This window comes from Leptopilina heterotoma, unplaced genomic scaffold (assembly GCF_015476425.1).
Source record: "Leptopilina heterotoma isolate Lh14 unplaced genomic scaffold, ASM1547642v1 Lhet_219, whole genome shotgun sequence".
NCBI lineage: Eukaryota > Metazoa > Arthropoda > Insecta > Hymenoptera > Figitidae > Leptopilina > Leptopilina heterotoma.
Window position 1 is genome coordinate 230230 of NW_025110936.1, and position 14601 is coordinate 244830.

The 14601-nt window shown below is 32.8% G+C and overlaps 1 protein-coding gene across 8 annotated transcripts in view; it reads right to left on the reverse strand.

The window, feature by feature from the left end:
- Positions 1-14601, reverse strand: part of LOC122501958 (calcitonin receptor-like) — a 314998-nt gene that overhangs the window by 49774 nt on the left and 250623 nt on the right. The gene's annotated exons all lie outside the window — the stretch shown is intronic.

Genomic DNA, 14601 nt, shown 5'->3' on the forward strand with positions numbered 1-14601 from the left:
AAAACACTTTTATGCTTAAAAGTAATACAATTTCATTAAAAATAACTGTTACGAATAGTAATTTTTGCTTATTTGATTTAATATATAATTGTTTTGGTGGTGTGATGGTTTATTGCGAATAGAAATTTTGTTTATTTAATTTACAATTGTTTGGTGGTGAAATGGTTTTAATTTGTTCATTTGTACGGTTCACACAATTTAAAAGAGAAAAATAATAAAAAATAGTTTTTGACAATTGCGAAGAAAAGGTCTTCCGGTTGGCTGTTATTTCTAACTGTTGATAAAAAAGGTTATCAACCGGGCTGTATTACTTTATTTTACCTGACAACTGAAATAATTAATTTAGTTGGGCAGCAATAAAATTCTGAGACATAAAGAGTCTCTATTTAGTCACCCAAAAATTTATACCTACTTTACCCTTCCCCTTCCACATAACGACAAACTACGGAGAGGAAAAAGGAAAGCAGTAGGAGGAGGCTGAGTGTTGGTTTTTCTTCAAATTCGAAACAATAACAATAAAGAAAAGTTAATTAAAGTTTTTTTCTATCAAAGAGACATAAAGACTTCTTGTTTTACTGAACAAAGTGTTTCAAACAGGTGTGACGATTATAGTTAAATCGAAAATATTTATTTTATTCTTTGTAAACATAGAAAACGTTTTTTTGTTGAATCATTCATCGTACGAAAATTGGTGCGTGTTGAGTGTGGATGGTGCGTGCGCATTCCGCGTGTCCTACTTCAACCAATCGTGTGCGAGAACGTCTTTCCCTGCCGAGACCTTCTCCCTCCAGCGCCAAGCGAACCGAGGGCCTCCGATGAACGCTCCGAGAATGTCACTTTTCGTTGCGGTATTACCGCGATAGGGTGTCTTAAAGTGGTCTTACCACAAGCAGAGCAAAGCGGTTTCATCGCAGGAGAGATTAAGAGGTGTTACCTCACGTATTGTAACGCGCTCTACCGTGAAATCGTCTGGTACCGTTAAAAAGTCAAACGTTCGTACGGTATTTCGCCTTTTTTATTTAATTTTGTGCTCCGGGAAACGCCGTCGTATTATCGTAGAAATTTATTATTTTATCGTCGAATCTTAAATGTTATCTGCCCATCGCCGTCTTTGCGTGGACAGGTTTATATACGTCGTTTTTTGCTTGCATATTTTGTATTTGTACTTTCAATTTTATCTTTTCATTTTCTTAAATATATCTCGTTACGATTACGATTGTGTTACATATTTATTAAAGAAACAAACATTTGCAAGATAATTTTATTCGGGAACAAAAACTTTCTTTCCAAACATAACCACAAAATACATTAAAAATTCTAAAATCGTTATTTACTTTTTTTTACATATGAAATTCAATTTAAATTATTTCTAATCTATATTAAAAAACAATATTGATAGAGGACAAACTTGCCGCCACCTTTATTTTATACAGCCAAAAATTATTACAAAATAAACTTGTGCAATGGTTTATTCATTTGTTGGCAAAAAAATTGTTGTTAAATATAAATCAATTTCACTGAAAATAACAATATTTAAAAATGAAAAAGTGAAATTATCTGTTTGCTGGCAATAAGACAACATTTTTTTGTTTACTTAACAAAGTAATTAAACCAGGTAAATAATTTTCGCAATTACTTAACTCATTTATTCCACTTTTTTTAATAGAATATTTTTTTCATCATAGCAAATTCGTGAGATTTATCAGGGGCCGGTGTGATGCACGCTGTAGGTATAGTCTTAAGTTTTACTGACACAGGGTTTCTCGATATAATTTGTCGTTTCGATGGTACACGTATCGATGGAAGTGAAGAACACGACCATTCAAGATTTAAGTTTAGACCATTACAAGATGTTAACGTAGGATTTAAATCATTAACAGTTTATTACATGAATCAATTGTTTGAAAAAAATTCACAACCAATTCATTTACCTTTGTTTGAGAATTAATGAAAGGGATTGAAAATGATTTGGATTCCCCTTTTAAATACTCGCGCCTTTTTCTCATTCTCGCATACACTACTTGGGTCAAACTCAGCCATTCCAGAAATCTACCTTAACACTCAAATGCTCAAAATTTTCCACTGACTCTCTCCTCTCTCTCACTTCAGGCACTTCAACCTCACAAAACACACTTCTCTTTTTTACCTTTTTTATCACTCATACATTCGCTACTCTATACAAACATATCTTTCATTTACACTACCGCAAATTACACTACACACTCAACACTCTACCCTACCCACCCTTTTTTAAAACCTTTAAAATTTCTGAAAAAAACTCTTAACTTTTTCCAAACGCGTGTACACCGAAACGGTACCGGAAACGGAAGCCTCGTAAAAATATTATAAAATTGAGAAAACTTCAACGATTTAAAATTGTAAATATTTAATTTGATGCATACTTGTTTCAAGTAAACAAAGTCCACACTTTTCCAATTGATAGATTGTAATTCGTAATTCTTTATTTGTGTCGTTAAAAAACAAAGAAATTAATTTTGTAAATATTTAAAATTATTCAACGTTACACAGTTTCAAAATGATTAACAGTAAAACAGAATGTAATTAAATTCGAAAACACTCAATTTGATGTTTTTTTTCAGAAAAACGAAACGTGCAAAACTTCAAATTGGTATACAGATTTTGAAAAAATAATAGGAATCGATTTAGGTATGAAGTATCCTATTACTGCAAGCATTATGAATACCAATCAAAATGTACATGAATTTATCAAATTGGAAAAAAACAAAGAATACCACGAATTGTCGAGAAAAAAGAAGAAAAATTTCAATGAATTTCAAACCAATCAAAAAGAAAGACTTTCGATAATGTAGATTTAGAATGGGCGAAGGAGTGAAAGAGTGTAGGTATTGGATGGATGATGAAGAGAAAATGTGTAGGATGTGTGGATTTCAGGTAGAAGATTGGAAGCATGTTTTGGAGGGATTCAACGTTACACAGTTTCAAAATGATTGACAGTGAAACAGAATGTAATTAAATTCGTAAACATTCAATTTGATGTTTTTTTCAGAAAAACGAAACGTGCAAAACTTCAAATTGGCATACAGATTTTGAAAAAATAATAGAAATCGATTTAGGATGCGATATTTAAATTTCAATTTTAGTCTGAAACTCGCGCTTTTATTACGCCATCTACAAGTTAGAGATAAATAATAATCAGTCTCGTGATGCACGCCGAATGTAACACTACTTTTCATTTACTTATCGTTAATAAACTGTTCAAATTTAATTTAAAATGCAAGTGTCAGTTTTATTCACGTCGCTGAAGAATTTCCTTCCTACATTATGAATACCGATCAAAATGTACATGAATTTATCAAATTGAAAAAAACAAAGAATACCACGAATTGTCGAGAAAAAAGAAGAAAAATTAAATTTTTTAAAATAAATTTCAAACATCAAGGGAAAGCCGTCTCATTGTCGGCAACTGTGGGAAGCCGTTCCTGAATCAATACCGTCCCTCCTGGATCTACTTGTCCTCGTTCCAGAGAATCTGGAGGTTTCCCGCACAACACGGATCACGTCGTCCAAGCATCCACGAACACATCGTCCCTACGATCGACCAGTGGATCCCCCTCCATTGACCACGACTGCGAGTCTCAAGAAGAAGACCAATAAACAACGCTTAAAAAATGTTGTACGACGTTTTAGATCTCTACGACGCTAATTAACCTTGCATACATTTTAAGCACATCAAATCCAATTCGATTAAAGAATTTTTTCTTCACAATTTATGATTGTCATTGTGAAATAGAAAATTTTCCCAAAGAAGTGGTAAACAAAATTCTTAATGAATTATCGACAAAAGATGGTAAAGAAAATGACGCAATTAAATTCAAACCAGGTAAGTATTGGGAGAGAGGTTGGACAACTACAGCTACACCTTCTCTGACGCTGAGGTGGCAGTCCCAAAGAAGATGCCTCACGTACCTGGTTACCACTGGACACTGGGGTTGAACTGCTTGGCTGATCTCTCTGACTGCTTTCTTCCGAGCGGTTAGAAAGTTGACGCCGCACTGCCTGATCTTCTAACTCGCCGGCGAGTTTATATATGGCGCTTGGGATAAGTCACTCGCGATAGAACCTAGGGTCTATTTTCCTGTATTAACTACTGGACGTCTGACATTTAAAGTCGGATAGTAGTAGTGTTCAATGAAATGGCATCCCTATTTTGCCTCGTCACAATGAACACATTAAAGACTTGGAAACAAATTTTAAAAAATCAATTACCTCAAATTTGAAACAAAAAATGAAATGTTTCTTTGAATTAAAATCTTCAAAAGACGACAGCTTTACCTACGTACCAACGCCAAAAGGTACAATCTGCTCCTGGAACGCCCTATCGTTAGAGGAAGAGATTGCCTAACTCACGAGGATTCTGGAGGCAGCTCCTTATGAAGCTCCCTCTTCACAACTCCTTCTGACCCCGATGAAGGAACCAGTGGTTATCAAACTCGTCACTCCGCTGAAGTCTGACCCACAAGTCCCTTTTATCAGCCCTGGGAAGGGACCGACGACACCCGGTGTACTTGAACCATCAACCGAGGCCCTCCAAACCTTACAGGACCATCTGCACTTATCGGACGATGACGACATCCTGGAACTAAGCGCGGGGTCGCCGTTCTCGATGACTCCTACTCCACCACAGGTTATATTCGGCAAACATCCTCACAGATATTTACATTGTATTTCTTGCGATAACAAGTGAAACATAGATAAAAATGCAGCTAAAAAAATATTGCAAATATCACTTTGGAGGATACCGGTTATATAAAAAAGAATGATGTGAAAGGAAATAACTTTTTTCGTTTTCAAAATGCAGAAAAATTTAAAAATAAAAAAAACATTACAAGAAATGAAATTATCAAAATCATTAGTAACAAAAAGTGTTTTATTTAGTAAGTACATCACTAATCATGATGTAATTGCTGGAATAAAAAATGATTAAGTATTTTTAAACGAATTTAGTCATTCCTTTTCTTTATTCATTGAAATGTTATTGCAAAATCAAGAAATCATTGCATACATTTTAAGCACTTCAAATGCAATTTGATTAAAGAATTTCTCCTTTGCATTTGAGGGCCTCCATACAATAACAGTGCACGGCCCAGAGGCTCTCACTGCTGTCTGGCTGGTATTATCCCCTACAACCAAGCGCAGCGGTTGTTATTGTATGCAGACCCTCAATTTATGATGGTCAATGTTAAATAGACAATTTCCCTAAAGAAGTGGTAAAGAAAATTTTCAATGAATTATCAACAAAAGAGAAATTTAAAAAAATTGACACTTAATATAGAAAAGTAATAATTAATGAACACATTATATACATGGAAACAAATTTTTAGAAATCATTTACCTCAAATTTGAAACAAAAAATGAAATGTTTTTTTGAATTAAAATTGTCAAAAGATGTTAACGTAGGATAACATCTTGTTCCACAACGAGTGAAGAACTCTCCGCGAATACGGCCTCGCGCCTCTAATTTTAATTGGAGGAAATATTTTGTCTGTCAGCCATATTTGTTTCGTGACGTCACAACAAGGAGAAACAATTGTTAATTTTTATATTCACGAAAAATACAGCGTATTGGAGGGGATAAGTAACCAACGGCAACCAAACGACTTTCTTTTGTTTATAAACATTAGTTAGCTGTCAGTTGTGATCAATACAAACAACATGCCGGACGTAACTTATAATGAGCAATATTTTGCAAAGCACTTAGAGAAACTATTGAGATTAAGAAATTATTTACAAATTAACAAATAATGTAGCATTTGACTTCAATTCCTTTCAAGATTGTTTTAGGTAAATCGCGGAGTGAAGCCCCAATTTTTTAATAGGTAAGTTCGCTGCACGGAAAACAGATAGAAACTAGGTGTTGAGCCGATTATGGCAAAGATCGCGAAAATTCAGGCTTGGGGTAGCGCTCGTAAGAATTAGCAGCGGCCGGTGTGATGCGACGAGATAGTACATTGTAAAATATTTTAATAATAATTAAATTTATTACAATTATTATTATTTTAATATAATAAAATTATACTATTTTTTCAGCTATTATACGGTTACGAAAACTACAGCAAAATCGTTACAGAATATCACTAATCTTCAAGCGCAAATGTTTATTTGTTGGCTTTTCAACTTGGAAAGGGATGATGCAGACAGCTATTTAAATCGAATTGTTATAAATCATTGTAAAAGAGCGAATTTGAAAGATCACCAGAAAGTCACCATGAATATGCAACAAAATCCTATAAATGGTCTTGATATGCAAAATATCATTCACATCGTTAAAATTCAATTGTAAGTTAATTATTTTTTAATAATTTATTTATTAAATTATATTTTATTAAAATATAATTTTTAAAATTTATAAAAATTAATAAAACCTATTTTTCAGACAACATGATTATGAAAGTTTTTACAATTCTTTAGAAGAATCGCCACTTCTCCACCTTGATGTTAATTGCGAAAATAAAGCACATAATCTTATCGGAAGTAAACTCGTTCAAACTCCTGAACGCTACTATGGCAACCTGCATGCACAAGTTTTGCATGCGAAGGTCTGAACGCTCCCTTAATCGTGCATGTGAGGAGACGCTTAAAAATTAACTGTCCTCTTCTTGCGGATTCTCACGTTAAAAAAAAACACTCGCGGTTTGTAACACTCGCGCACTAATTAGAAAGTTCGATCGCGGTAGATTAGGGTCAATTTGCGAATTACACAATGATGAAAAATCCTTTCATAATATATTTCCACAATGTAAATGTGAAAATTTATGTCTTTCGTATTCAACAAGTGGTATCCAAAAATTTTTCAAAAGATACAGTTCTGAACTTGAGAAAATTGATAACGATGTCAATTCTAAAACTTTAAATTTGAAAACATTATGGAATAAATTCATTCAATTCGATGACAAGTTGTGGAAACGTCTTGTTTGTTATTTAACAACCAATTGATATGAAATACATATTGCACAAGAGAAAAAAAATTGATAATGCAAAAAAATAATTTAGTTACTGTAATAAAAGTGGAATAATAATTTAAATATATTTAATTTATTATTGTCAGAAAAAAGAAATTAATTTTTTCCAAAAATAAATAATAATTTAATAATTTACAAAAATTTATTTTTTTCATATTCAAAGAATCGTATACACTTTTTCAATTGATAGATTTTATTACGTAAAAATATTATAAAATTAAAAATATTTTCAACGTTTTAAAATTGTAAATATTTAATTTGATACATACTTGTTTAAAGTAAACAATGTCCACACTTTTCCAAATCATAGATTGTATTTCGTAATTCTTTATTTGTGTCCTTAAAAAAAAAGAAGAAATTAATTTTTTAAATATTTAAAATTATTCAACGTTACACAGTTTCAAAATGATCGACAGTGAAAAAGAATTTAATTAAATTCGTAAACATTCAATTTGATGTTAAAAATATTAGAAAATTGAAAAAATAAAAATAAAGCATTTACACTTTTAAATCGTTGGATTTAAAAGTGTAAATATTTAATTTCCCTTCACTCTCTTAGCTCTTTCATTCGTCGCATCCTTTAGCATTCATACTAATTCTAAAAAATTCATGCAATCCTCACACGTCATTTTTTTCCATTTTTTCCAATTCCCCTTTCAAATACTCGCTCCTTTTTCTCATTCTTGCATACACTACTTGAGTCAAACTCAGCCATTCCAGAAATCTACCTTAACACTCAAATGCTCAAAATTTTCCACTGTCTCTCTTCTCTCTCTCACTTCAAGCACTTCAACCTCACAAAACACACTTCTCTTTTTTACCTTTTTTATCACTCATACATTCACTACTCTATGCAAACATATCTTTCCTTTACACTACCGCAAACTACACTACATACTCAACACTCTACCCTACCCACCCTATTTTAAAACCTTCAAAATTTCTGAAAAAAAACTCTTAACTCTTTCCAAACGCGTGTACACCGAATCGGTACCGGAAACGGAAGCGTCGTAAAAATATTATAAAATTGAAAAAACTTCAACGATTTAAAATTGTAAATATTTAATTTGATGCATACTTGTTTAAAGTAAATAAAGTCCACACTTTTTCAATTGATAGATTGTATTTCGTAATTCTTTATTTGTGTCGTTAAAAAACAATGAAAATGTTGTAATCAGGAGAGGTTTTCTACAGTTTCCCTCTTCTCTGGCGAGAAAATTCATTGAGGGGTGGTCCAGGCGAATGCGAGTACTCCTAATAAAGTCGGCTGTAGACGCAAAATTAGGTTAATATATTGAAAATTTCATGTGTATAATGGTTATGCTTAAACCAAAAAAGTATTTCTCGGGGACTCTTGTCGAAGTGCGTAATGCGCAAGGCCAATAGGGCAGGAGTATAAACAATAAAAAAACAAAGAAATTAATTATGTAAATATTTTAAATTATTCAACGTTACACAGTTTCAAAATGATTGACATTGAAAAAGAATGTAATTAAATTCGTAAACATTCAATTTGATGTTTTTGCCAGAAAAACGAAACGTGCAAAACTTCAAATTGGCATACAGATTTTGAAAAAATAATAGGAATCGATTTAGGTATGAAGTATCCTATTACTGCAAGCAATATGAATACCAATCAAAATGTACATGAATTTATCAAATTGGAAGAAAACAAAGAATACCACAAATTGTCGAGAAAAAAGAAGAAAAATTTCAATGAATTTGAAACCAATTAAAAAGAAAGAAAAGAAACATTTTTAATTTCAAAGAATCATGTTTTTGCAATAATTTTGTAAATAAAAAATCAATAGGAAAGGAAAACAATATTTTAATCGCGATCGAAAATAAAATTACAACTTTGGATAATGTAGATTTAGAATGGGTGAAGGAGTGAGAGAGTGTAGGTATTGGATGGATGATGAAGAGAAAATGTGTAGGATGTATGGATTTCAGGTAGAAGATTGGAAGTATGTTTTGGAGGGATGTATAGGAGAAATGGAAGTAAGAGGGGTGGATGGAGGGATGAGGGATAAAAAAGTGAAGTGGATTTTGAATGAAAATGGAAAAGGGGAAAGATGGATAGAAAGCTTGGAAGGAATGAGAAAAGAGAGAATGTATTAGGGCCGATAAAGGGAGGGGTTTCTTGTGTTGGGGTAAAGCAGTAATGCTTAGAAAGAAAAAGTAGATTGTAAAGTTAGTTTTTAAATTTTGACGAAGCCTAAAAGGGCAAATGGAACGAAAAACGGAAACTCGGTGCACTGGCGGATTGCGTATTATTAAATATAAGTATAACGTATTAAGTTTAGTTGTAAGTGAAAATGTATTTTAGTTTTAAGTAGAGGAAATGTATTAGGGAGTATCGAACCCTGCGTGAGCAGGGAGACTAAATAAAGATAATATACAAGTTTTGTATAAGAAATACCATGAATACAATTTAAATTTAATTTCAATTTTACTCGGCGAAAAATCAAAGGAATTAAATAAAAATATTAAAATTCAATTAGTTGACAATTACAACACAACTAAAGTCTTAAATGACTGTGGTAGTACAGTGAAACGTCTATAATTTCAACATTTTGGGGGGACTTGAAATTATTCACTTTTTGCGCGATAGGGGAAATGGTTGCGCAGTAGGTTTCTGCGCATGACGTAAAACGCGGGCTAGTTTAAATTATGTACATATACTGGACCGCCATTAAAAACTGTTTGCCGACGTCACGACACGGCTGAATGGTGGGGAGCTACAGTAGGGGAAAGTTGAAATTATAGGACTTTGAAATTAGAGACGTTCTACTGTAATAAAATAATATTCGGCAAACATCCTAACAGATATTTTCAATGTATTTCTTGCGATAACAAGTGCAACATAGACGAAAATGCGGCTAAAAATATTGCAAATATCGGTTTGGTGGATGCCGGTTATTATTGCAAAATCAAGAAATCATAGCATACATTTTAAACACATCAAATCCAATTCGATTATAGAAACTAGAAACTATTTCTAGATACTATAGAAAAGTAATAATTAATGAACACTGTTGCGTCGCAATAAATAAACTATAATACTTTACTTTACAAAAAATAACAGAATTTAGAAAATAAAATCGCTTCAAAGATAAGGCTTAAAATTCAAACCAAAAATCTCCCATTTTCACCAGGATATGCTATAAGAATAGAAACTGGATCTAGTAAATTATCAGTAATCTGTTTTAAATTAGTTTGCAAACATTACTTGCAAAGGTAAAGCAACTTACACAAACATCCTAAGCTGAAAAATGAAACATTTAGAGGGGCCTGAACCCCTATTGTCCCGAGCGGCGACAATGCCGTAGGGAAAACCCGAAAGCGTTACACAGTTCCAAAACGATTGACAGTGAAAAAGAATGTAATTAAATTTGTAAACATTCAATTTGATGTTAAAAATATTAGAAAATTGAAAAAAATTCAACGATTTAAAAGTGTAAATATTTAATTTCCCTTCACTCTCTTAGCTCCTTCATCCATCGCATCCTTCAACATCCATACTAATTCTAACAAATCCATGCAATCTTCACACGTCATCATTTTTTCCATTCTTTCCTATTCCCCTTTCAAATACTCGCGCCTTTTTCTCATTCTCGCATACACTACTTGAGTCAAACTCAGCCATTCCAGAAATCTATATTATCACTCAAATGCTCAAAATTTTCCACTGTCTCTCTCCTCTCTCTCACTTCAAGCACTTCAACCTCAACACTCTACCCTACCCACCCTTTTTTAAAACCTTCAAAATTTCTCAAAAAAAACTCTTAACTCTTTTCAAACGCGTGTATACCGAAACGGTACCGGAAACGGAAGCCTCGTAAAAATATTATAAAATTAAAAAAAACTTCAACGATTTAAAATTGTAAATATTTAATTTGATGCATACTAGTTTAAAGTAAACAAAGTCCACACTTTTCCAATTGATAGATTGTATTTCGTAAAAATATTATAAAATTGAAAAAAACTTCAACATCATCGATGTCTTTGATGTGCTGGGAGAAGCATGTCCTCTGCCAAATGTCATTGATTTCTTTGATGTGCTGGGAGAAGTGGATCCACTGCCGAACATCATTGATTTCTTTGATGGGCTGGGAAAAGTGGGTCCACTGCCAGACATCATTTATATCTTTGATGTGCTGGGAGAAGTGGGTTCGCTGCCAGACACGACTGGCATCTTGGATATGTTTGGTAGACCTTGCCGTGGTGGCGGGGCTTTTCCCTAAAGGACAACCGAACAGAAAGAAACGAACATGATGAGCGACCGTCAAAAACAGAAATACCTGCAGGGTAATACTTTAGTTAAATCCCTCACCGGTTCCAATTGTCAAGCGCCTAGCTTAGGGACAATGGCCGGTGGCCCGTGGATGCAGGAGGGCAACGCCGCACTGAAGGTTCCACAAATCATCGTGGACAGAACAAGAAGAGGAAGTAGAAATAGTCTACAGAGTGTCTTAAGTAGCAGCAGCGGGAGTTCCGCATTCAGCCCCGTATACTCGGAAGTAGATGACGAGACGATTAGAGAGAATCGCGAGGAAATGGAAGCCTCGTAAAAATATTATAAAATTGGAAAATTGTAAATATTTAATTTGATGCATACTTGTTTAAAGTAAACAAAGTCCACACTTTTCCAATTGATAGATTGTATTTCGTAATTCTTTATTTGTGTCGTTAAAAAAAAGAAATTAATTTGGTAGATATTTAAAATTATTCAACGTTACACAGTTTCAAAATGATTGACAATGAAAAAGAATGTAATTAAATTCGTAAACACTTGCAATAAAACATTGTCATAACCAATAGGTTATGTGCCCAGGCCCCTATTACTGCAGTTTTACTGAAGTGAATTGAAAAAGTTCGGCCGAAATCGAAACAAAACTATAGACGCGAGATAGTTAATCTCAAATTCGTCATTGTATCCTTTGCAGTTGGTCAGTGTGTGTGTGTCTGAGAAATCGTACGTGAACATTCGAAATGGCGTCAGTGTCGTCAGTCCAAATGGAACAATTGTGCAAAGACAATTACGATACATGAAGAATTCAAATCGAGGCAATTCTGGTCAAGAACGACAACTGGGAATACGTCAGCGGTATAACCACAAAACCCGAAGATATACCCGAAAATGCAGCGGAAATAACAGCATGGGAAAAGAGAGACAAAAAAGCCAAAAGTTGTTAAAAAATAAACTCCTCCAATGGTTTTTTCCTTTGTTAAAGAAAAAATAATATAATTTTTTAAAAAAAGAAACAATATTTAAAAGTGAAATAATCTGTTTGCTCAATAATATTAAAGGGAAATCCATCGTCATCCACCAATATGAAGAAAAATTTTAAAAGGCCTCCATTAAATATTATTGAAAATCCGACAATACGTCATAAAACACTGCAACTACAATCGCAAACAAGAGGATCACAAGAATCAATGGAAAATCATTCTCAATACTCGCAACAAGTGTCAAATTCATCATTGAGCCCTTTGCAGTTGGTCAGTGTGTGTGTCTGAGAAATCGTACGTGAACATTCGAAATGGCGTCAGTGTCGTCAATCCAAATGGAAAAATTGTGCGAAGACAATTACGATACATGGAGAATTCAAATCGAGGCAATCCTGGTCAAGAACGACCACTGGGAATACGTCAGCAATATTACCACAAAACCCGAAGATATACTCGAAAATGCAGCGGAAATAACAGCATGGGAAAAGAGAGACAGAAAAGCCAAAAGTTGTTAAAAAATGGACTCGTCCAACGGTTTTTACCTTTGTTAAACGAAATTTTCAGAAAAACGAAACGTGCAAAACTCCGAATTGGCATACAGAATTTGAAAAAATAATAAGAATCGATTTAGGTATTAAATATCCTATTACTGCAATCATCATGAATACAAATCAAAATGTACATGAAATTGTCAAGTTGAAAAACAAAGAGTATTACGAGTTGTCAGGAAACACGAAAAATTTAAATGAATTTAACAGTAGTGAGGTAAAATTGCAGGAAAATTTAAGAAAAGAATTAGGAATCACCAAACTAATAGATAATTCAAAAGTACAAGCAATTTTAAAATACAAAAGAATATTGTTTGACGTAGAAGAAGAAAATTTAAAAAAAAGATATTTTAAATTCTAAAAAATCATCTAGAATAAAACGAGAAAATTTTGTTGGGCAATGACATTAATAAAACCATGATAGGAAATGCAAACAATGTTTTTATCGCGATCGGAAATAAAAATCCAAATTTCGATAATATGTGCGCAAAAATTAAAAGAAAAATGAACGCCACTATGACAATAAAATCGAAAACTTGTGATATTGATCAAGAAGGGAGAGAGACAGGGAGTTAACTTCAATAATTAAACGAAGCTATAATATACAAGCATTAGGAGTTACTACAAAAAATAAACGGAATATTGAAGATGAAAGTGTTGCCCAGCTGCTGACGATGGGAGACTGGATGGGAGACAGATGGGAGACTGGAGAATTATGGAAGTGTGACAATGTAAAAATGCCCTGTAATAAAAAGTATGCGTTTCAACGACTAAGATCAATTGAAAAAATGGACAAAACTCCTGATTATGAAATAAAATATATACAAGAGGTTGAGAAGCTGTAAAAAACAGGCTGTGCAAAAAAGATAATTTGCCACACTTTGGAGTAGTAAATCCCAATAAACCTGACAATATGAGACTTTTATTTGATGGCGGTGCAGAGACTTGCGGGGTATCATTAAACAATCAAATACTTAGTGGATCTGATATTGTCAAACCAATGCTAGGATAAAGAATAAAAATTGAACTATTGTTTAAACAATTTTTAAACAAATTATTGTTGTTATTTACCAACTTTTTCCAAAATGCACCTAGAAAGTTGCAGTTTTTTCCTAATTTTGCAATTTACTAAATTGTATATTATTACAGGTAAAAAATAAAAATTGAATTATTATTTAAACAATTTTTAAACAAATTAATAACTTGTTTATAAATTGTAATCTGTAATCATACCGAGTTTAGTAAATAGCAAAATTAGGAAAAAACTGCAACTTTCTAGGTGCATTTTGGAAAAATTTGGTAAATAAGAACAATAATTTTTTAATAATACTTATGACTCGTTTCAGTAAATGTTGCAATTTTCATAAAACATTATTAAAATATCGTACAATTTATGAACTTTTCGTCCTTTTTCAATAAAATTATAGACTTTACGGACCTTTTTTAAAAAAATGGTCTTTTACGGACTTCAAGCAAATTTACGGACCTGTACGAAATTTACGAACTTAGTTCGAGCCCTGTGAATTTAATTTGTAAATTTCTGAAAATGATTAATTTAGAAATGCTGCAAAACGTGAATCCAATGACTGCAACAGACACAGCAGTTTTTTGGGTAGAATATATTATAAGAAATGGTGCAAACTCTCTAAGATCACCATCAATGGACATGCCCTTTTGGAAAGATGAACTTGTCGACGTCTATCTACTTTTCGTCACATCACTTCTCTTAATAAGCTACACCGCTTTTTTCATTCTAAAAAAAAATTTGCCTATTAAAAAAAAATTTAATTCCAATTCTTCGAAAAACAACGGGAAAG